General features: G+C 37.8%; 1 pseudogene; it reads left to right on the top strand.

Moving 5' to 3' along the window:
• Positions 1 to 1,368: 1,368 nt before the first annotated feature.
• LOC132269410 (protein TOC75-3, chloroplastic-like) lies at positions 1,369 to 6,015 on the top strand (annotated as a pseudogene).
• Positions 6,016 to 26,082: the final 20,067 nt, after the last annotated feature.

Consider the following 26,082-nt stretch of genomic DNA (forward strand, 5'->3'; position numbering starts at 1 on the left):
AGCATATAGAGAGTAGATTAAATGTATTTGATGTGTGCCCAACTCTTTACTATGAGAATATATATGAATCACACTCCTTAGACATTTTTGGAAGGTTAAAAGGACAAAATCGGCATAAAAGTATTACTTCAATGACTTGTAAAAAGGTACTTTGAGAGCCTTTTCACACATATTTAAAAGAATAAGAGAGAGGGTAAACAATTTTTTTTAAATAAGAGATGAAAGTGTTATACAAAATATATTTTTAAAGTGTTTTCAGCACTTAATCCATTTTTTTGATACATGAACAGATGAACTCAGTTCAAATTTGTGTATTTTAAATAAGGGAAGGGGTCACAAAATCTCAAAAAATTTACCCATTTCAAAAAGTGCATCTCTCTCTCTTTCTTTTCTTTTTTAAAATCAAGTCCGGTCCAAATGAAATCCTTTTCAAAATAAAAATAAAAACTCGTTCCAAGCTCGCAACTTAGCCCGTTCCAATCTCACAACCTGCTATCTCAAAGCCCAAATACTTTTAGGCCCAATCCAATCCGTTGAATGACGGGCTGACGCCTGGGTTCCCGAAAACCACGGGCAGGGCCAGTCCAACTCGACACATTATGCACTCTTTATAATCACCAAGAGGAGTTGCAATCCCCACTTGAATTATCTTGACATCAAAGAACACCCCGCGCAGTATGGTATGTAATTTAAAAGCGAACCAACAACTTTTCTATAAACTCCAATAACATTAATTCTCGCCCGCAGTAATGCCCAAGAGAATTTTGACTCCAATAACATTGAAACGCACACCGTGCCATCTTGATTCGGCCTGTGCCTTGGTTTGTAACCCCAACATGAAGTTAAAGAGCTCGTCTTCGTCAGACATATTCTTGATGTCTAACATCAACATGCAGAACTCCTTCACATAGTCCCATATAGTGTTGATGCGTCTCAGCTTCTTAAGGGACTCTTTAGCAACCCAGGTTGTGTTGTAAGGAAGGAACTGATCTTTCAACAGGTAGTCCCGATTCAAAATTTACCAATACTTACATCATCCTCCATTCGAGTGTACCACCAACATACTACTAATAATAACCTATTTTCTCCCAAATAAAAAAACTGAGCAGCTTCGATGATGCATGTCCCAAAGAAAGTTCTCTAGCTCCTTGATCGTGTGAAAAAAAATAAATGTAAAAATAAATATTTGGGCTCGGAGACTTTGATATAACCACCGTCTGCTTGGTGTGAAGTGCTCTCTCCGCTAGAGCGGCTTTATTCTCCACGTCATTAAAGCTGGCCTTGGAAACTTTTGGCTAAGGACAAAATATTATCCGTGATAGTGGAGATGTGGAGTTGGTCTGCAACAGCCTGAAAATTCGCCCACAGCTGCTAGGACAAAGTAAAAAAACACTCCTCTCTGTCTCTCTCTCCTTGCCTTCGCTCCTTATCCCCCAATGGCAACGGTCGCCGGCCCGTGGCAAATTCTCCTGAATTTCAGTCCCTCCCTTCACTCCCGGCGCAAATCCAACGCCACTCGCCTGCCCACCACCATCCGCCTACCCACCGCCACTCGCCTACCCAACTCCATTCACCTACCCACCACCTCTTTCCAAAACCCAAACACTTTAAAACCCACCTCCTCTTCCCAAAACGATGAACCTTTAAAACCCACCTCCTCTTCCCAAAACCCTGAACCTTTAAAATGTACATCGCTTAAACCCCTCCCATCCCTCCAAAAAACCCTAGCCATTTCCACCACCACAGGCCTCCTCTCTCTCTTTGGCACCTCTCTCACTTACCTGTACGGTGGTAGCGGCGACGGAGGAGGAGGCAGAGGTGGAAACGGCGGTGGTGGAGGTGGCGGAGACGGCGGTTTCTGGTCCAAAGTATTCTCTCCGGCCGCGATCGCCAAGGACGACGAATCACAGTCTCAAGAATGGGACTCACACGGGTTACCAGCCAACATTGTGGTACAGCTCAACAAGCTCAGTGGGTTCAAGAGATACAAAGTCTCAGAAATTTTGTTCTTCGATCAACATCGTAATTCCACCATCGGCACCGGAGATTTCTTCTTTGAGATTGTTTCACTCCGGCCGGGCGGTATATACACGAAAGCCCAATTCCAGAAGGAGCTGGAAACACTTGCGACTTGTGGAAGTTTTGCGAAGGTGGATCTTGAAGGGATGACCAACCCTGAAAGGACTATTGGAATAACCATACCATTTACAGAGACGACTTGGAAATCGGCGGACAAATTTCGGTGCATTAATGTCGGTCTAATCGCGCCGATTGAATGGACCCTGACACGACGGCGAAGGATTATAAGAGCAGAATGGGGAGGGCGAGGCCATGTTTGTTGCCAATGCCGGTGCACGGAGAGGTGTTACAGATGTTGGCAGAGCAAGGAAATGTGAGCCCCAGGTTGGTGCAGAAGATTGAGGACCGTGTTAAGAAATGGTGCCACGAGGAGGGGTATGTGTTTGCTCAAGTTGTGAATTTTGTTAAGTTGAGTTCCAATGATGAGTTGGTTTGCGAGGTTGTGGAAGGGGACATCACTCAGTTGGTGATTCAATTTCAAGATAAGCTTGGGAATGTATGCCAGGGGAACACCCAATTAGCTGTTTTGAGAAGAGAATTACCCAAACAGGTGACCTATTGATGATGTTTATTATCCATAAATATGTGCCGAATCGATTTTGCTTTGTTAAATTAGTCATATTCATGGAAATTTGATAATGCTTGATGCTTTATGTATCCAATTTTGTTTGTTATTCATATAGCTAAGAGGATTATGTTTTGATTGGGTTTAATGGCCGTTTGTTTGTTTATTGAATGTAATAATTATGGTTTACAGCTCAGACAAGGTCATGTGTTTAACATAGAAGCTGGGAAACAAGCTGAAAAGAACTTGAACACGTTAGCCTTGTTTTCTAATATTGAAGTTAATCCAATACCTGATGAGAAGAATAAGGGAGGGATTATTGTTGAGATCAATCTTAAAGAATTAGAACAAAGGTCTGATAAAGTCTGTCTAGAGTTGCCTATTATCGGTGGACGTGGACGTCATCCTATACTGGTATTAAGTCAATAGCCAATCTCTACTTGATGAAGCATGAAGGATTTGGGCGTTCAATTTAATGTACTAACTGATTGGACCAATCCATCCTGGTGGAACTTATTCCTTTGAGATCCGAAATCTCAAAGGGCTAAATAGGTCCTTTCTTGGTTCAGGCACGATTAGCTACTTCCTCAACCCTCAGGTGATTTTTACTTTGAAATGTAAAAATAACATCATTTATAAAAATGATTTACTGTTATATTTGCAAAAAAATTTCATACCATGTTAGTGGGTTTTTTTTTTTTTTTTTTTTTTTCATTCCTTCTGCAGGGTGATCATGCTCTGAATGTTGAATATGTGCATCCACATTTAGATGGTGTGTATAATCTTGCCAACCATACATTCCGAGCAAGCTGCTTTCTCAGCAGGACACTTAGCCCAGTTTTCACCAGTGGGCCAGAACTGGATGAAGTCCCCCCTATATGGGTTGATCGAGCTGGTGTCAAAGCTAATATTACAGAGGTATTGTGCACACTTTGGCTCTTCTCTAATATAATGCTTATAAATCTCAGGAGGCCATCATCATGTGGTTTTGCTAGTTTTTTTTCTTTCTTTCGAAAATGTGGTTTTACTAGTTTCCTAATGTATAATATCAGTTTCTGACTGATATTTGTTGTGCAGAATTTCACTCATCAGAGCAAATTCACTTACGGACTTGTGATGGAAGAGATAGCAACACGTGATGAAATCTATCATATTTCTCCAAATGCTCTAAGGGTGTTGCCAACAACACTTAATGGCACTGGCGTTGACCGAATGGTGTTTGCTCAGGCAAATATTACGCTTGATAACACTAAGTTTGTAAATGGAGCAATAGTTGGTGAGAGGAATGTGTTCCAGGTTAGTGTTTTTTATTTTTTTTATTTTTTTTGGGTACGAGTCTCCCCAGAGAATTGCATAAGCTAATGTCATATTTTTTGTATATTGCTAACGTACTTATATATACCATTTGATAGTATAAATCTGGATGTCCTTGGTATAATGATGCTCATTGAAGAACCTTATTAGTGTTTCAGTGCTTTATTATGTAGGTGTTCCTTACTTTGTCTGCCAAACTTTGGATATACTTCCTGTAAATAATCTCTGTTTCCTTTTTAAAATATTATGGCCATAAGAAGAATGCATTGATTATTTAATGCCATTCAGGTCTGTTAATCTGAATTCTGTTGGTACTCTAGAATTCCTTAATTTTAATGATGTAATTACAGTTAATTAAACTCATATATGATGTAAGGATGCTAAGCTTTACCATATAAAAGCCTTACAGGTCTTGTTTATGTGCACACTTCAAAAAAGAGAATGTAGATATTTATTTTCAAACACTACAAAATTTTTTAAATGGAACTTCTGAAATCATATATTATTGTTTTCCTGAAATGGATATGTGCTGATGACTTCAAGACAAGTATTTTCTGTGTTTAATGGGTGTTGTACAAGTAATATTTAAGAAGGGTGGTGCTAGTTTTTGCCTGACAATTTGGAGCAAACTCCTGTTTTCCATATTATTACAACATTAATGATGTCTTCTAGTTCAGTGATCTTCATATGTAACAAGGACTTGCATTACCTGCTGACATGCTTATTTTGCAAATGAATTGCAGGTCGACCAAGGTCTTGGCATTGGCAGTAACTTTCCATTCTTTAATCGCCACCAGCTAACGGTGACAAGATTTATCCAGCTGAAAGACGTGGAGGAAGGTGCTGGTAAACCACAACCACCCGTGCTAGTCCTACATTGCCATTATGGTGGTTATGCAGGAGACCTTCCAAGTTATGATGCTTTTACGCTTGGGGGGCCTTATTCTGTGAGGGGTTACAATATGGGTGAGATAGGTGCAGCCAGAAATATCCTGGAGGTAAGAATCATTGGAGTCAATTGTTACCTTCATCAGGTCATTATAACAGCTAACAATCTATGGATCAAAAATATGGTTTTGCCTTTAACAACTATTGGTAAAATAACATTCCAAAAAAAAAACTATTGGTAAAATATGAATATTTGTTTGTTTATATCTGATTTAACAAGTTCTAATGGCTTTGTGCAGCTTGCTGCTGAGCTGCGGATACCTGTGAAGAACACGCATGTCTATGCATTTGCAGAGCATGGTAATGATCTTGGAAGTTCAAAGGATGTCAAGGGAAACCCAACATTGGCTTATGGGCGAAGGGGTCAAGGTTCCTCGTTTGGTGTTGGGGTCAAGTTAGGCCCATCACGAACTGAGTGTATCGTTGATCTCAACCATGGCACTGGTGCGCTGTTCTTCAGATATGGAGAGAGATTTTGAGATGTGTTTCATGGTTTTCCTGGGTACATTAATAACCTTGCTCTGTGTGACATAAAGGATTCTTGGACCTATATCCGGATGTTGCAAGTTATGGAGTTATCTAGAACAATTAAGGTTTTTTATAAGTTTGTTTCATACTTTCTGCGGCCTGGCCTATCTTATCTTCATTCTCATGTAGTATTTTCTGAAGTAAGGAAATGCCTGGAAATATTTTATTGTTGGATAATCAAAATGTGGTAAATACTTTATATATTATTAATATACATATATTTGTGGCTTGAAATAGAGGGTTCACTTTTATAGTTTATTTGAAATGTTATGTTTTAAAACAGTATGGACACAATTAATTTTATTTAGTGGCCTCTCTCTCTGTGTGATTTTGGAAGGGTATCTACTGTGCTTGCTAAATTGAAGTAAAGTGAGAATGATGTATGTTTTTTTTTTTTTTTTTTTTCTCACAGTGGAGTATTTAAAATGCATCTTTGTTTTCCAGATAATTTTGTCTGTTCTCTCTTATACTATGAAGTATCGAATTCTTATAAAAATGAAATTATCAGACCAAAATTGCATGTTTAACAAAGAATTAGGGCTTTCAGCTTAATAGAATAGAATAAGCAATTTTTCACTATTTGTTTAATAGGATAGAATAGGTAAATTCTCATAATTTTTTTTTTCTAATTAACCTCCATCCCACAGAAGAGACCATTTTTTCCTCTAAACAAATCTTGATGTTTTGTTAAAAAGAATGTGGTATGCTTTGGCCTCAAGAACCTGCCTGTTCTAAACTAATTCAGCCCTTTTTGAACTTCCAAATATGGTGTGATTGATTGATAGAGACAATAATATGGCGATATATAGTGTGATTAACATTGTATTATTTTGTGTTGTCTCAATTATCAATTTTGTTACTCTTATACTCTCATTTTATTTGTAATTAAATGATAATGTCTTTTACAATTATTCATGTTTCAAGTGTATATATTTTGAACATGTTCATTTTATTATTTAAGGTATTGAATTCTTTGTTAATGCTATCCGTGAAACTCATCATGTTAGACAAGTTTTATTTCGAACATGTATTATTTTATTATGATTTTGTATATATGTTGTTTTTTCTATGTAACAATAATGTTAATAAAATTTGATGTCTTCTGAGTGCCTTGTACAATTTATGTGCAAATTCCTAACATGTAGATCTCTTTATATATCTGCGTTTTGTGTCATCTGTTTAGTGGGGTACTGTTTGAGAGGGTCTTGTTTAAAAGGTGGTGCAAAAGAAAAATGAAAATGGCGGTACATTTTTTTTTTTGATTTTATTATTATTATTATTATTATTTGACAAGCAATTCACATACCCATTTTATTCACTTGAACCCTACCTTCTACTTTGAAAGATAAATAAAATAGGACAATACTTACTGAACTACAAAACCTTGAGTAAATGACAGTAAATGAACAAAAAGATGAACAGAGCATTAGCTAAGGCTCGCACCAGAAAGTACGAGCAAAACACTATTTAAGGTATTTAATGGAAGGGATAGCAATTTTTTTCCCGCAAAAATCAAAATATAATTTACCCTTTTTGCATTTCTTTTTCTTTTTCAAAATCAAGTCCAACCCAATTAAAGTCCTTTCATGATTAAAATTAAAGCCCATTCTCAGCTTGCATTCTAGTCGATTTCAAGTGTAGCCAGGCCCATTTCAAGCCCATAACCTGTTATCCTAAAGCCTACGGATGGGGCTTAGGACTCCTAAAATACCTTCCGACTTAGCCTATTCCGTTGAACCACCAAAGCCCAGCAAGCTAAGGCCTAGGTTCCCAAAACCGCAGGTCAGCCAGGCCAACCCGATATGCACCCTTATAATGGTCGTAATACTGTCAATTGTCGAGAGGAGTTGCAATCTGTACTAGAATTATCTTGGCATCGTGGTATGTGTAGACTTAACAGAGAAACGACCAATTTTTTTTTTCTTTTCTAAACTCTAATAATATCGATACTCACTCGTGGTAATGCCCAACGGAATTTTGACTCCGATAACATTAAAACGCACATCTTGCCATCTCGATTTCGATTGTGTCTAGGTTTGCAACCCGGATATGAAGTTGATGATCTTCCGCAGACATATTCTTGGTGTCCAACATCAACAAGTTGAACTCTTTCACATAGTCCCACATAGTGTCGGTGTGTTTCAGCTTCTTAAGGGACTCCTTTCCAACCTAAGTTGTGATGTAAGGTAGAAACTGATCATTTAGCTCTTTCTTCGAGGTATCCCAGACTTGATCCAGGGCCTACCAGCATTTTTATTATCCCCCATTCAAGTGCACTACCAAAACTTGGCGACCTCTACATGCTACTCATTTTCCTCCTAATGTGGCGACCTTGTGGGTGGGTCTGCCGTGGGCGGGTGCGAGGCACTAGCATGCTACTACACTGGGCGAGTTGCGGATGCACAATCCACATCGCCTGGGTAAAGGAAAGGTGAAGTGCTTATATGTGGTGGTGTTATCTCTAATTAGTATGGGCCTTTTGGGGTAAACCCAAAAGCAAAACCGTGCGGGCTTAGGCCCAAAATAAACAATATCATACCATGTGGTGGAATGGGTCATTACACCTAAAGTGCTGCTTTATATCCTAGAGAAAGTCCACTAGTGCCTCAAAAATATCTGAGTGTCATCTTCTTGGGTATTAGGAAAAATGCGATACGATTGAACAAAAAAATATCAGCAAGGCTCACACCCGAAAATTAGAGCTGAACATTGTTTATGGTATTTAAAGAAGGCATCACAATTTTTTTTTTTCACAAAAATCAAAATATATTTACTTAATTCAAAAAATGATTCTCTTTTTTTTTTTTTTTTTTTTTCTAAATTCAAGTCCGGTCCAAAATGAAGTCCTTAATTTTCAAGATTAAGTCCATTCTAAGATCACATATCGACTCAAACACTAATTTTTTTATTTTTTTTTCTTAGTTGGTATTCACACACACATGCCTGCAGTAAGACTTAAACCCCTAACCTTCCTTTGGAAAGTAAAGGCCTGATATTGCTAGGCCACTGACCTGTTGGTCAAACTCTATGAGCTTAGGATTCTTAAAAAGCCTTCTGACCTAGCCATCCTATTGAAATGGCAAAGCCCAAGGGCTCAAGCCTAGGTTCCCATCTTGACATACCAACATGGTACGTAAACTTAATAGAGAAACAATCATTTTTTTCTTAACTCCAATAATATTGATTCTCGCTTGCAATAATGCCTAATAGAATTTTGACTCCAATAACATTAAAACGCACACCATGCCATCTCAATTTTGTTTGAGCCCAAGTTTGCAACCTAAGCGTGAAGTTGATGATCTTCTTTAGACATTTTTTATGTCCAGCATTAACAAGTTAAACTCTTTCACGTAGTCCTGTACAATGACTATGCGTCTCAGCTTTTTAAGGGACTCCCATGTAACATAATTTGTGTCCCTACCATCTCGATTTTGCTTGTGTCCAAGTTTGCAACCCGAACACAAAGTTGATGATTTTCCTCACACATATTCTTGATGTCCAACATTAACAAGTTGAACTCTTTCACATAGTCCTGCATAATGCTTGTGTGTCTCAGCTTCTTAAGAGACTCCTATGCAACCTAATTTGTGTTGTAAGGAAGGATCCTTCCTTACAACACAAATTAGGTTAGGTAAATTATTTCTACATTCTGAACTTTGAATATCTAACGTGAAAGTTATTGGGTCATCTATCTACCCACCATCACATCCGTTAAACCATTCATGTCATTTCCCTTTTCATAAGTGTCCTCGGTTTTTCTGAGCTTCCTCTGTGTAATCAGAGTTCGGATTTTTGTTCTTCTTCTGTGGGCTGGTATTGTATCCTTGAATCGTTATGTCTCTTGTTAATGGATATTCTTGGTTTCGTCTCTGTTTAGCACACATTCTCATTTTCTTGTGGATTTGATGGAGTGTGGCCATTGTCTAATCTTTTGTTCTATTTTCCATTAGGTCGATCTACCTCGCCAGTTGATTGGATCTCTCGATGATGGGGGTTTGTGATTCAAGTGGAGGATCGCAAAGTTACAGAGTGAGTTTCTCGCCACTTGCTCTGTACCTACTCTATTAGGGTTTGATCAAATCTGGGCGATCCTGCGTGTAATGTTCCTGTTTTTCGCTATTTTTTATTTTTCCAGAATTTCTGTGCATTTTCGTCTTTTCTCGTTTTACGTACCGGACACCGTGGGGTGTGCGGAGTGTGTCCGAGAATTGGTTGGGGAATTTCATTGAGTCCAAGACTTTTTGAAATGCAATGGTTGCTATTTCGGCATTTTTTCGTTTTTCAGGCCAGAAGGTCTCGGGTGAAGCCCGCTACCGGAATTATTGTGCACAGAAATTATGTCATGGGTCCATTGCATTTCATGCATATTTATTTTGTGCATAATTGTATATTGTGAGTTAATTTATGTGATTGTAGTATAGTGCATATGTATATATTTTGTGGTGTAAAATTAAAAAGGGTGAATTTTTCTTAGTAGTAAGATCTACCACTAAGCTTTTAGTGGCAAATAGGCCATCAATTGATGTCATTTTCTTCCTCTCTCCCCGGCACTCTCTCTTCCTCTCATTTTCTTTTTCTTTTTTTTTTTCTCTACAAAGCTTCAAGCTTAGATTTCTTCCTCAAATTTTGAGAATTTGATAGTAGTACCTTAGGCAAAGTTGGAGAGCTCGTCGAGGCCATCGATTTGATAGGAGCCAAGCATCATTTAGCTCAACCTTGGGATTTCAAAATTAAGGCTTTGATTTGGGAATTTTGGGGCTTTTCTTCTTCATTGAGGTAGAGGTCTCTAATACACAATGTCTTATGTTTTTGTGGGTTATTCCTCCATAATTTTGTTGTATAGCATGTTTAATTAGTCTAAATTCTTGTAAATTGCTTAAATGTTGTATATAATATATGTGGCTATGTGTTAGTTGATATGTTGTAATTAAGCATGCCTATGTAAAATAGAATTTATGTTTTGTATGCTTACTATGCTAGATCATTGTTTAATGAAAGTATGAGTTATGAAATTTAGAAATTTATTTTGAATAGCATGTGTGAAAATTCTATGGTTGAATTGATGATTAGAAACATGAAGCATTTACGCATCCATTGGGAAAGAAAAGGGGGAAAATGTTTTTGAAAATAAATGAAATTGTTTTGGAAAATGTTTTGAAAAGCGTTTGTGAAAACCGGACGCCTAGGAGGCGCTTAGTGATCCGTGGTGTTAGTGTGGTCTAGAGGGGACTAGGGAGAGACCCTAATGTGGTTGAGCTAACTAGGTCGGATTCAACGCCTTGGAGGTGCCTTGTGGTCGTGGATGGTTACCCAATCCTCCTTTCGTGACGCCTTGAAGGTGTCTTGGGTCGGATTGCACTAACGGTTTGGAAGTTGAAACGGAATTGTTTCGGAAACGAGGAATGACATTAGCATGTCATTGTATATCATTTGCATATATGGTGTATTTATGATTGGATAACACTTGTTTATATGCTTGTTGTTGCGATTATTGATGTACTGTGATACCCCTCGGATCCGAGACACGGGTTGATCAGGCCCAGGCCCAAACCCGAGGGAATATCAAACAATTAAAGTATTTTAAAACGAACACAGATGACAAAAAGAACAATAAAGATAGAATAAAACTGAAAGAAACATTAATTATAAAATCCTCTATGTATAACTGAAAATTGAAACTCCAATCCTCCAAAACTTCAAAGTTACAACTTGGGAATCCACTGATGGACCCCTAACTAAAAGTTCAACTGAGAATGAAACTGAAAATAGATAATACTAGAAACATCGAGAGAAGTCCTACGTAATCAGATGAAAGTGAGACTGTCCTCGACAAGCACGATCAAGCTCTAAGGCTGGAACCGTCCTGTACCTGAAAAGAATAATAAAGGAGTGGGTCAGACCCACGAGCAAGTTCTAATCTAACTGCAATCCATACAGTGACCCGATACACAGATACACCATAGACACCTCACAATATCCATCTAGTCCATACGTATAAATATATCCACACTAAGGGACATTCACTAGTCTATAATAGGGGTCTCAACCTGAATAGAAGGCAACATGCGAATACGCACCCAAAGGTGGGCATGAGTACCTAGACCTAACAGGGTACACCTCAACCTATTATAACCAGCTACGCATCCACTGCATATACGCACCCTAACCAACAAGTCTGAGACTCAAGCTCAACTCGTGGTACCATAAACATATATATATAATCCGTCCAAATCCAGGGTAAGCAGTTTAACAATTTATTAAACTGACCTACAATAAACCAACTAATTAGTCATTCAACTTATTCAGTGGATATGACTTAACTACCATCCGTTAATCCAGGAAGTCATCCAACTTGGTTACAGCTGATCTGACTTAGTCACAATTAGGATTCGATATCTTACAATCCATTCCATTAATCCATTAGGTTAGGTCTTAGCGTTTTGAAGTTAAACCATCCCTAGTATGCCACCGTCCCATACCGGTGCATATAATCCTCCATATCAATGCCAATTACAATATAGAAATCATAATTTAGTAAATTACATTCCAAAACATTATCCAAATAATTGCAGGAAGATATTTGATGTTCTAGCAATTAAAAATCCAAACGATAATCCATATCATTGCAGAAAGTATTTACTATTTCAACAATTAGCCTCTAAAGCATGCATAGGTCAACTTCAATACATCAATGACCCTATAATGTATTTAGAACAATTTATAAACATATTAGATCCCACTGGAATGCTTAAAAATAAGCTTGAGCAATTAAGTCTTCCTCCATCCCTTAATCGTGTACAATGTGCATAAATTTTATACAGTTTGTTCCGTTAATTTAGAGGTAAACTTTAATCAATTAAAAGACCTCTTAATACCCAAAGTTAACTTCTTAATCACTATGGCAAGTCCCAATATTTTTTTTTAAACAGTTCCCACACACAACAGCTTCAAACAGTACATTAAACACCTTCTGGAAGCAAACTGAGCGAGAACAGGTTATGAACAAAAGGGGAGCCGGCTCCAATTTTTATTGGAGCCTGCTCTACTTGGGTAGAGCCGGCTCTACACTAGGGGGGAGCCGGCTCCCTCCTCCATGGAGCCGGCTCTCTCCCTCTTTGAGAGCCGTCTGTCCGTCTGTGACTTCTGCGACCTTCTTCTTCAACGCTGGCCGCTTCCCACCCGTTCTATTTAGTTTTAGACCGTTCCCAAGGGTCCTAACTATGTCCAGTATAATCCCCATGGAGTGTTTACAACAGTTGAAATCAAAAACAAAAAACTACAAGTTCCACAGACAAATCATGCTTAGGAAAAACAACTACTGTAATGAACTTTCAAAACCCATCACCGAATTTATTCAAGGCAAAGATAAGGTTAAATTGACATATAAAAACATGCTTAATTCAATTATTGATCCATTAGAACCCTAGAGTATGTCTAGGTGCACAGAACACAGGCCAACGGGAAGGAGGAAGAAAAGAACTTGCCTGAAGTTTTGGACTTAAAACTTGTCGCCGTCTTCCCAACGTCCGGTAACCACTGCAACACTGTCTAGCCTCCTAATACCTCCTTGGTCCTCTCTGTACACTTCCTCTTAAGCCTCACTCTGGTTTCCCCACAACTGCTCTCTGTTTCTCTCTCTGTATCTTTGGTACGTGAATAGGGTTTTTTTTCCAACCCTTGATACAGAGTACCCATATATATATAGGCGTAAAAACATAAACCCTAATCCGTGTTTAATCAGAGACAGAGCCCTAATTCTAAACCTAGTCGGCCCATGAAACTACCTTTGTTACGGCTTACCTAAACGCGAAATTTCCAACCCCAAAGTTAACTGTAACTTAACACAGCATTAAATAAAAAAAACAATTAAATAATTAAATCCGCTTAACTAATTAATTCCAATTAAAAACCCAATTAAATAATTAAAAATACTTAATTCAATTTAAAACACATGACACATAGGTAAACAACAATTAAACCAAATAATCACATAAAACAATTTAATTCAAATTTCAAATAACCAATTAAATAAAAATACGATAAAGATAATAAAATAAATTAAAAGGCAATACAATAAATATGTTGAAAATGCCGAGACTATCCTTTTTAAAATTAGGAGTATTACATGTACACTCCCTATGTTATGATCCTGCCTACTTTTACCTATTATTTGCGTGGATTCACAAGGTCATAAGAGGTGTGTCTTAGACACCTCCTACTGAGTTTATGCTCACTGATAAGTGCTAAATATTGCATATTCGAGCCCCTAAATACGCATATGTTAAAACCTGAAGTGATACATCTATCCTGTTTTATACTGATTTATGTTTATTTCATGTTGTTAGGTGTTTTCCCAAAGAAGCAGTTAAAACCAGGCTTTTATGATGAAAAAAATGATAATGAAGTTTACCGCGTCGTTGCCGGTCATTCAAAGTAAGCTGAGAGCTTAAATGGTGGAGTTTGGAAAAAGTCAGAATTCAAAGCTCGAGCCCAAGGCATTGAAGCTTGAGCCTTGCATCTTCAGGGTCGAGCCTGAACAAAAGATGCTCGAGCCTGACCATAGGGTGCTCGAGCCTTAACCCTTAAACTCGAGCACAAAGCGTCGGAATTTGAATGAATTGATTTCTAAGCTCCCAGACCTCGTGCCAGACCTTAGGATTGAGCATTAACACCTAAAGCTCGAGCCTATAGCCCCAAAGCTCGAGCCCAACACCTTGGGATCGAGCACCATGAAGAGAGGATCGAGCACCAACACTTCGGGCTCGAGCATGGCTGAAAACTCTAAACCCGCTTTAGTATTTTGGCCATAACTTTTGACTCGGAATCCAAATTGAGTAAACTCAGCAGTTCTAGAAAGAAAACTCGAAGCCTGATGTTTTTGTCTCTAATAGCCATCTCCAAATTCGTACTCTAAATAGGTCAAAATCGCGTTGCAAAGTTGGACAAAGTTACTGGTAGGTGATGCTCGAGCCTGAACCCAGATGCTAGAGCCTGGGCTCTAAAGCTCGAGCCTGGACATCCTGGAAGTCGTAAATATATGCGGAAATTACCAAAAATCATATTTCTTCATTTCCTTATGGGCCCAATTGTTACCAAAAGCTAGAAAACCAATCCAAAGGGGATTGGGATTGGTTCTCCACAATAAAAGAAGAGAAGAAGGCCACAGAAAAGGGATCGATTGCTTTCTCTCATATATCTCTCTCTCACGGCGGCTTTTAGAGTTTTGAAGAAGAATATCCAAAAGGAGTTTTGGTGGTCCATGGCGATGAAGACCACAACACCACATATGATATCTTGCGTCGTCATGAGTAGTTAATTCCTCTCTTTGGGCATTGATGTAACTCGATCTGATTACTATGGTTTGATTGTTTATACTTTGGAAATTTAATAATTTATATACTTTGATTATATGATTTTGAGCAATTGAGCCAACTCAATTGGTGTTTTAATGAATTAATAGTTTCTGAATAGTTATTACCTTATCTTAGATATAACTGTTTATAAACTGTTCTCAACCCATTCTTATTGGACGATATCTGGCGGAGCCCTACCGAACATAAGAATGAAGATCACGTAATGGTGCTCAAACGTTTTTCTTGAATGAACTCTTTCATAATCTATGCTTAGGGAAGACGAATTATACTGCAACATTAGTTAGAAGTAGGTAGGCGGATAATTCGTGCCAACTTTTGATAGGTTATAGTTAGTTAAGTTCAATGAAATATCTTTCTTTAAAACTGAATTAAATGAATGTTATTGAGTTTAATTCATATGATATATAAATTATTGACATCCCAAGGTTGAATAGTTGACCGTAGTAGGAGGATCGTGGTGAAGTCAATCCCTAAGTATCTCTACCCTTGATCTTCTTTTTTACTTTATTTATTTTCTTTTATGTTATTGAATTGCAACACAACACATAAAATCAAATCCTCTTTCTAAATTAAAATAATATTAATTGAAAACTTGATAAACCACCACAGTCCTTGAAGTTCGACACCCTCAACATAGCTATATCCTACAAGGATTTGTTCTATTGCGAGTGGTATTTTATTTGATAAATAAAAACACACATCAATTTTTGGCGCCGTTGCCGTGGACTATGTCACGGTTTTGTTAAGTTTGAGATTAGTTTTTATTTTAATTTATAGTTTTAGGACTTTGTGATATCTCACCTTATTTCTTTTTCTTTTCAAGTGCAAGAATCTAGCAGCAAGGATGAAGACGCCTAAGGAATAGAAGCTTCAGTTTCAGGACCTTTTGTGAGTTTTTGTTGTTTTTCTTCACTTGAAATTTTTCTTTTTGTTACTGCTTGTTACCATTAAAATTAGCTTAAATTGTTAGGAGAATTTTTTAAATCAGACATGGCTAATAATAGTGATAATTCAAATGGGGCACAATTGAGGGATCACTTCATTCCCACCTCATATACATCCCCTTGTTGCTTTCAATTTTCACAATCTGATGCAACCCACTTTGAGATCAAGCCAGCTATGATCCAAATGCTTCCAACTTTCCATGGGTTTGTTACTAAAGATCCCTATAAGCACATAGATGAATTTCTAGAATTGTGTTCAACTACCAAGTTGTCCACTCTCTCTGATGATGCTTTTAGGATGAGACTCTTCCAATTTTCTCTCAAGGACAAAGCTAGAACTTGGTTGCACTCCCTCCCTCATAATTCCATAAGCACATGGGATAAGTTGCAACAAGAGTTCTTGAAAAAATACTACACTGTGGGTAAAACTACATAAATGAGAAAAGAGATCATGGCGTTCTCCCAAATGCCAGGTGAACAACTTTATGATACTTAGGAGAGATACAATGATCTTCTGAGAAAGTGTCCACACCGTGATATTGCTAAATAGCATTTAGTGCAAATCTTCTATGATGGATTATATGATCCATATAGGAACATGGTAGATGCTTCTAGTAATGGTGGTTTTCTGCATAAGAGCCCAGATGACGTTTGGGAACTGTTTGAGGCCCTAAATGAAAATTATGTTCAACATGCTTCTTCCTCTAGGTCTAGGTCAACTCCTGGTATCCATCAAGTTGAAAGTTTGTATGAAGCAGAAAAATCTAGAGAGCTAGCCACTCAAATAGTGTTGAATCGAAAGTTTGACCAAGTTTTATCAGCTGTCAGTACTCTTAATTCTTCTCAGCACTCCTCTTTGCCAAAGGAGGTGTGTTCTGTCTGTGCTAATCCATCTCATTATGCTAATAGTGTGCAAACCAATGTTGCGTTCTCTAGTTTGGGTTACAATCCAAATTCCAAAACATATAACCTTGGCTGGAGAGATCATTCCAGTATATTATGGCAAAATCAAAGCCAAGGCAATACTGTTCCCCAATCTCAGGGACAGTACCAAAATTCATCTAATCCTTTGCTAAATAATTCTTTCAATCAATTTTCCATCTACTGTACATCTTAATTTAGGAACCAAGTTAATCCTGATCCTCCTCCTCCTAAGTACTCGTCTGCATTTGAAGAGAATGTCATGGCTACCTTAGTAACCTTAAGTTTAACAATGAATTGTTGCATTTCCATTCTGAATCTATATTCAATCTAGAAACTCAAGTTGTGAAAATATCTACTCAAGTTGGGTAACTATCTACTCAAGTTGGGGAAATAGTAAAAGTGTTTAATCAACAAGAGGAAAAGAAATTTCCTAGTCAGCCAATTGCAAATCCACAAAAGGCAAACTTACATGATTGATGAGACTAACTCTTCAAGTACTCGTCATGAGCAAGTTAATGCCATTACTACTTTAAGGAGTAGAAAGATCATTGATAATCAAGTTGAGAAAAAAAAAGGTAGAAAAAGAGAAGCGTAGGATTCCTATCAATCCCATTCTTCCAACTCCACATCCTGTAGATGTTCCCTCACATCCTACTCCATCAAACTCCAAAGGAGCTGAAGGTGAAGTCACTTCTTCATCTACTACCAACCTTGAGACAGCTTATGAGCCAAGAGCGTCTTTTCCTGAACGTCTCAAGGAACCCTCTTACTTTGGTAAGTAAGGAGAGAAAATCCAAGACATGATGGATGTCTTCAAATAGGTAAAAGTCAATATTCCTCTCCTAGATCCTATCAATCAAATCCCTGCTTATGCTAAATTTCTGAAAGAATTGTGCACTCAAAAGAGAAAATCAAAAAGCCAAGTCTCTAAGAAAATCTCTAAGCAAGTCAGTGCAATCATTCAGTAAAGCACTCATCGTAAGTTCAAAGATCCCGGTGCTCGTACTATATCTTGCATCATTGGAAACAATGTGATAGACAGAACACTTCTTGATCTTGGAGTGAGTGTTAATCTTCTTCCTTACTCGGTGTATGAGCAATTAGGCTTGGGAGAACTTAAACCCATGTCAATAGTGTTGTAACTTGCTGATCGATCTATTAAGCAACCACGTAGGATAAATGAAGATGTTCTTATTAAAGTGGGTAAGTTCTATTTTCCAGTTGACTTTCTTGTCCTGGATATAAAACTTGTTCACGATCCCAATAAATATATTCCTGTAATCCTTGGTCGTCCATTCTTAGCTACAACGAATGCCAACATTAACTGTAGAACTGGGGCTATGGATATTTCTTTTGGGAATATGAAGCTCAAATTAAACATCTTCAATGCCATTCCATATTCCTCAGAGAAAGATGAGTGTTTCTTTATTGATGTCATGGATAAGGATTCAGTCACCATCTTTCCAACAAAAGATCCTCCTCATTTGATTTCAAATATTTTTTTGTCCTTCTTGTGAGTCTTCTTACAAACTTGAGCCTAAGCCACCACCGGATAAGCTTGAGTATTCTTTCATGGGTCTTGATGGAACCACAGTGGTTCCTCATGTTTCGAATTTCATAATCACCCATAGGACTGATTTTGGGATGAGGGAGGTAGTTGATTTGTTGGATACAGGCTAAGGAGTGGTGTACAGTCGAGCTAGCGACGTTAAACTTAGCATGCTGTCGAGCTATTGGCGTTAAACTTAGCACTTGTAGATTTGTACTTTAGTTTTATTAAATTTTTTTTTCTTTTTTTTCTTTTTAGTTTTTTTAGGTTTTTAGTTCATTTTTGTATTTTTCTTTTATTTTTAGATTAGGTTAGTTTAGGTTTGTTTTTTATAAAAAAGAAAAAGAAAAATAGGTTAGTTTCTTTGTGTATTTTTCTTTTATTTTTAGATTAGGTCAGCTTTGTTTTGTTTTATTTTGCTTAAAATAAAAAAAAATTGAACGACTTGTTATATCTGTTTTACTCCATATACTTGATACTCTGATGTGTGTTGTGGAGTGTGATTATTTTGTCAGGTACAAAGGACTAAGTTTGGGGGTGAGGTGACGATTTCATCCTCTGTGCTTTAATTTGTGATCCTTGCTGGTTCTGCGTATTTGGTAATATCTTTCTTACTCTACATCTGTTTTCCCACACTGAGCACAATGTGCATCTTAAGTTTGGGGGTAAGGCAGTGCCTTTTAAAATTATGTTGATGATATATTGTGCACAAAAAGATGCAATTTAACTGTTTAAGCATGATTTTGAGTCTGTTGATTGTTGTGATGTCTCTATTCAGTCTGATGTTGGTTTAAGATGGCTTGTATGCCGAATTCATGTTAAATAGAGATTTTTTAAAAAAATTGATATCAATTGGTGGCTTATGGTCCATTTTGTCAGAATAGTTGCAATTTGATGATTTTGATTGCTAAAATACTTCACTTTGCACATGGTCACACTTGCATGAATTCTGTGGGGTATAAACTTGAAGTCTTATTCTGATTTGTGTTAAACTGAAATGAGCAGGTGAATTTGATGATTTTGAGAACCAAGGTATAAAATAAAAAAAAGTTCTTCACCATTGTGAAAGAAACAAATGAAAAAAGAGAAAAAGGGTCAAGTTTGGATCTGTACCTAAATGACTTTAGCAATTAAGTCTTTAGGGGTGTTTCAACACCTAATGCCCTAAAACCAACTGGTTTGGGAGTCATTGGCTGAAAGTTCGTTACATAAGAAGTCTAGGTTGCCTAGATTACTTGAGTAATTAGGTCCGTTGGGGTGTTTTAACACCTAATGCCCTAAAGCCATCTGGTTTGGAAATCATTGGCTGAAAACTCGTTACAAGAGTGATTTAGAAAGCTTAACCTGAGCATTGCACAGTACCATTATGAAGAAAAAAAAAAAAAAAAATTTGAGTGATGAATGAAATAAATGCATACCTGTAGAACATTAGAAAAAATACCTTGGGGATAAGAATTTGAAAGGTTTACTTGTGAATTGAGGGATAACATGAGTTAGATATAAGTATGGATGGTAAGTCACATGTTTAAAATTGTAAGTTCACTATTAAAAAGGATTTTGGGGATCGAGATTGTTAAACATGTGATTAAACTGACATATGGGGACCATGGTTGCTGATATGATATTGAGAGTTGAAGATTCTCACTGTTTAATATAGATCCTTATACTTGTTGTAGTTAACTGATTGATGCATTGCTGGGACATTATGATATGAAAATAGGTTTGAATGAGCTTACCGTACAATTAAGGCACTGATTTGAGAAGTTTGTGGGTATCTTTACTGGAAACCCTCATGAGACTATAACTCGTCCACTAGGGGTAACTTAGGGGTTTAAAGGCTTGTTGCATAAGCTAATGCAACCGTGATGAGCGTTGAATATTGCATATTCGAGCCCCTAAATACGCATATGTTAAGACCTAAAGTGATACATCTATCATGTTTTATACTGATTTATGTTTATTTCATATTGTTAGGTGTTTTCCCAAAGAAGTAGTTAAAACCGGGCTTTTATGATGAAAAGAATGATAAAGAAGTTTACCGCGTCATTCCGGTCATTCAAAGCAAGCCAAGAGCTTAAATGGTGAAGTTTAGAAGAAATCATAATTCAAAACTCGAGCCGAAGGCATTGAAGCTCGAGCCTTGCACCATCAGGCTTGAGCCTAAACAAAGGATGCTCGAGCCTGACCACAGAGTGCTCGAGCTTTGACCCTTAAGCTCGAGCACAAGGTGTCGAAATTTGAAGGAATTAATTTCCAAGCTCCCAGACCTCATGCCAGACCTTAAGGATCGAGCACTAACACCTAAAGCTCGAGCCTACAGCCCCAAAGCTCGAGCCCAACACCTTGGGATCGAGCACCATGAAGAAAGGATCGAGCACTAATACTTCGGGCTTGAGCATGGCTGAAAACTCTGAACCCACTTTAGTATTTTGGCCATAAATTTTGACTAGGAACTCCAAATTGAGTAAACTCAGCGGCTCTAGAAAGAAGACTTGAAGCTTGATGTTTTTGACTCTAATAGCCATCTCCGAATTCACACTCTAAAGGGGTCAAAATCGCGTTGCAAATTCAGACAAAGTTGTTGGCAGGTGATGCTCGAGCCTGAACCCAAATGCTCGAGCCTGGGACTCTAAAGCTCGAGCCTGGACGTCCTGGAAGTCATAAATACATGTGGGAATTACCAAAAATCATATTTCTTTATTTCCTTATGGGCCCAATTGTTACCAAAATCTAGAAAACCAATCCAAAGGGGATTGGGATTGGTTCTCTACTATAAAAGAAGAGGAGAAAGCCACAGAAAAGGGATCGATTGCTCTCTCTCATATATATATATATATATATCTCTCTCACGGCGGCTTTAGGGTTTTGAAGAAGAAGATCCAAAAGGAGTTTTGGTGGTCCATGGCGATGAAGACCACAACACCACAAATGATATCTTGCGTCGTCATGAGTAGTTAATTCCTCTCCTAGGGCATTGATGTAACCCGATCTGATTACTATGATTTGCTTGTTTATACTTTAGGAATTTAATAATTTATATACTTTGATTATATGATTTTGAGCAATTGAGCCAACTCAATTGGTGTTTTAATGAATTAATAGTTTCTGAATAGTTATTATCTTATCTTAGATATAACTGTTTATAAACTGTTCTCAACCCATTCTTATTGGACGGTATCTGACGGAGCCCTGCTGGACATAAGAATGAAGATCATGTAATGGTATTCAAACGATTTTCTTAAATGAACTCTTTCATAATCTATGCTTAGGGAAGACGAGTTATACTGCAACATTAGTTAGAAGTAGGTAGGCGGATAATTCGTGCCAACTTTTGATAGGTTATAGTTAACTAAGTTCAATGAAATATCTTTCTTTAAAACCGAATTAAATGAATGTTATTGAGTTTAATTCATATGATATATAAATTGTTGACATCCTAAGGTTGAACAGTTGACCATAGTAGGAGGATCGTGGTGGAGTCAATCCCTAAGTATCTCTACCCTTCTCTTTTACATTATTTATTTTCTTTTCTGTTATTGAATTGTAACACAACACACAAAATCAAATCCTCTTTCTAAATTAAAATAGTATTAATTGAAAACTTGAGAAACCACCACAGTCCTTGAGGTTCGACACCCTCAACATAGCTCTATCCTACAAGGATTCGTTCTATTGCAAGTGGTATTTTATTATTGATAAATAAAAACACACATCACTTACCCCATTATCTTAACATTTTTCAGGTTTGGGAAAAGAAATGGCGGACGACAATCCACCATAAATCTGATTTTGGACCAGGACTATCATTTTGCCGTCTTTTGTATAAAAACATGAACCATAATCTTTTTTAATGACCAAGGGTAATTTGTATAATGTTGTACAGGTAGATGCTATGGAAACAATTGTAACTCAAGGGCTGTAAAATTATAAGAACTTGTTCTTTTGTATGAGACTATGAAGAATTATGTATATTTATGTTGCTATCGGACTTAAATGGATATTGGGATTTGTATTTCAATTATTTTGCATGTGCTTGGATATGTTTTCTTCAGTATAAAGTTCCATAATTAGTTTTTACTCATTCCCAGGTTTATAGCAGCTTACTGCAAAATTCTCAGCTCGCAAGGTCATTTTGGCAGACCGAAATGGGCATTTTGGTAAACCGAAACTTCCAGTAGCCTCAGCAACTATTTGGATCACAACCAGCCGACCGAAATGGCCATTTCGGTCGACCGGTATAGGAGCCATTTCGGTCGACCAAAGCTCCATTTTGGTCGACCAGTTTGCTACTATTTGTGTATAGTGCACCCTTTTTTTGGTTTAGCTAACCACGAGACTTGGAAGGTCGCTTAGAGTCTCATGGATCATTTATAAGATGTATTAAGGATGTAATAGTACTGAACTTGATGGCAATTGACTTAAGTAACCTCGGGTTCGGGGTAAAGACCTGGATAACAGTTCAGACCTACGGGTTCGGGATGTTACACTGTGCTTCTTATCACAGGCATATGGTTTTGATTTCAGGCGACTGTTCTGTCTTGTTTTTGTTATGCCATGACAGTGAATTCAAGTTGTCTTCCATGTTAAGGGGTTGGGGATGCTTCTACCAGTTTCTCGCTTATCCTCGGGATGGTTGGCGGTTGGGTGTACACGGCCTGCGCGGTCCTCGGCTGATCGGGTGGGACTTTAATTGAGGATGCATACTCAGGATGCTTCCTGGTGGGGCAAGGTGGGCTATTGACACGTGCGATATCAAATTCGTTCTATGCCCCCAAAACATCACTTCACTTTTTGGTTAGGTATTTCACGTGGGCTTAGCTCAAATTTCTTGCCTTGTGTGGTCTGGTTGAAGCAGCGTATATCAGACGTGTTCCCTAGTGACGTCATTCTTAATGATTATGTTAGGGCTTTGTTACCATCTCTTTATTTAAGTTCACTTTCTATATTTTTCTAGCACGTTCTCTATTTGGGTTATATGTTTTTGGGTCTCTTTGCTGAAGGATATGCACTGATCTTCTAGTGGGTTGGGTGTTTTGTTTCTTTATCTTATTCTCTTCCCTGTTTCTTGTGCTTTCATGGAGTCCAGTTTGGTTGATAAATTTAGTGGGTTGACCTTGACGTGCAAGGAAAAAGAGCTGGTTATTTTATTAGTTGAAGATACTGCTCAAGGGGTCATTATGTGTTGGAGCAGCCTGTTTGGTAAGATTTGGTCTTCTAAAACTATCACTTTGGCTAGGGCAAAATATACTTTTGGAAATTTGTTTCACAAACTGTGGCCCAAAGAAAATGTCACGACCCGAAAAATTCACTAAAATCCTCAATTTAATCAAATCCAAATACATTTCGAATACACCCAAGATCATAAAAAAAAAAAATTGCTCTCTTTTATACAAAAACCAATTTCCTCAACTATACACAAAAACTCTTCAAATAAAAAAAAAAAAAATCCTGCAACGCCGACTTTTCAGCCTAAGCCCGAGTCTAGCAATCCCCGTTCATCCCGGTACTTGAAACTGGAGGATGGTGAGACAAAAGTCCCAGTAGGAAAAACCATGACAAGAATGTCATGAAGGTTTAATAAAATAGCTTCACAAAATATACATATTCATGACAGTATATAAACAAAATAAATATGCATTTAATCAAAACATTTAATAAAACCATTGAAGCAAAACCACTAAAAGCCATTCAAGGTATAGAGAACCCTACACTGAAAAAAAGTAATTCCTCACTGGATCATCAAATCAAGCTCTGAGACTCCTCTGCGACTCTCGGTTCCTCACTGTCCTCAAACTCTCTCTTTCCTCGGCTCACTCTTTCTGTTTCTCTAACTCTCGGCTCTCGCTGTCTCTCTCTTTCTAATTTTCTATTTTGTCATTGAATGCTCACCAAGCCACAAGAACGCACCCAATATATAGGCAAACTATACCGATACAATTCACACTGCACTATACCATTATCAAATCAAATTGCAATAGTCAAAAGAAATCATCACAGTGGACACCACCAACCCATCCTTATCTTAGTTTACCATTTCCTTATTATTTCTATCAGATAAACAGTACACTTTCTAGATATCATCACGTAAACTAAGCCAAACCAAATGCATTTGGCCCAAAAGTCACACCTAGTGGGACCCACCCCACTTAACCTTTTTTTTTTTTTTTAACAAACAACACACTCTTTCCAAACACATCTGATAACCCACGTGAATAGCCCAAAAACAATCCTATTGCCCTGCCAAAACTATTTTTTCTTTCCTTTTCCTTTTTCTCTTCCATTCCGCTGGCACATCACTTCCACCTTCAGACACAAAATAAATAAATAAATATCACATATATTTATAAAGAAAACCAACTAAATCAAATCCATGGGACCCGCCAAATACACCATTGCTGCCTCCTTCATAACTTAATAGACATAACATATATATATATATATATATATAAAGATACAACAACACCAAATCCCCGTTAATAATTCTTGTGGGACCTACATCAACATCATCACCATTTCCAATTTAAAATAAAATAAGACAACTGAAATTTTGAAATAATTAAATTAAAATCTCAAAAAAAATCGGGTTATCACAGAGAAGGTGCAAGAGTCTCTGTCAACGAGACTTACAGTATATAAAATTGTGAGGAATTTGTTTCAGCTACTTATTCCTGACAGTTCGACTCGTCAAAGGATTCTCAATGGGTGTCCATGGTTGTTTGACGGTCATTTGTTTATCCTGAAAGAATGGGAGGATGGTTTACTTCTCTCTGAGTCGTTGTTCCAAACTTCGCCATTTTGGATTCAACTCTTGGATGTCCATGCTAATTATCTATCCGAGAGAGTGGAACAATGCATTACTGGGACGCTTGGTCGTTGCTTGAAGGTGGAGCTTAGGGACAAAGAGATGAATAAAAGTAAGAAAAAATTACTGGTTGATAGTAGGGTTTTCCGTATCAAAGTCGAGTTGGGTATTACTAAACCTCTTCGACGACATGTTCTGTTATCGGGGCCTACGGTTTTGGAGTTGTGGATTCAAGTTCGTTATGAAAAGCTACTATCGTTGTGTTTTGCTTGTGGGATTATTGGACATCACTGGAAGTCTTGCCCCTTTGGCACTCCTCTCTCTCCCACGGAGTTGAAGGAGTATGGTCCTTGGTTAGGGGTCGAATGCTATCTTGGTAAAGATATTTGGAACCCAGGCAGTGATCGAGTTAATTCTACGTGTTTTAGTTTCGGGAAAAACTGGCTTTGAATGGAGGGAGAGGACTCAAATGGTGACGCTGAGGGTCATCAACAGGTTCGGCCTCCTTCTCTGTGTCAATTAGACAACTTGAATAATGTAGAAGTGGCATTTTCTACTATGGGTGTGCACACGCTAGTGGTTGCTGAAGACGGTCATGGTGAATATTCTACTAGCCTTATTATGGTACCTAGTTTTATTGGCAAGTAGGTCATTGGGATTGGGAATTCTGAAGCGCTTATCCCATTTGTTGATGACGTTCATGGTCCTGACGATAAAGGGATTCAACGATCATCGTCTCAGAGTTTTGTGGCATCCGCGAATCTTGAAGAGCCCATGCACTGTGTTCCTCCTACTTCTTAGTGTCCAGGAAGAGTTTTACCTTTGCAGAGGTGGGATCAACTAACTAAGGCTGGAAGGAAAGGGAAAGGGTGGCTGTGGTATATAAAGGAAGGACTTCGACTAGCTCGGCGTCATCGCAAAACCAGGGATCTTCCTCAACGCAGAAAGGTCGTAAGAGACGCCAACTTTCGTCTGGCAGTGTTCCTAGTATTTGTAAGGTGGATGGAAATAAGCGCAAAGCTTCGATGGTCAATCCCTAGAAAGGTGTGTTTCAT

Source organism: Cornus florida, unplaced genomic scaffold, assembly GCF_030987335.1.
Source record: "Cornus florida cultivar Cherokee Brave unplaced genomic scaffold, ASM3098733v1 CherokeeBrave_3.0.0_Hap2_Chr08, whole genome shotgun sequence".
Lineage (NCBI taxonomy): Eukaryota > Viridiplantae > Streptophyta > Magnoliopsida > Cornales > Cornaceae > Cornus > Cornus florida.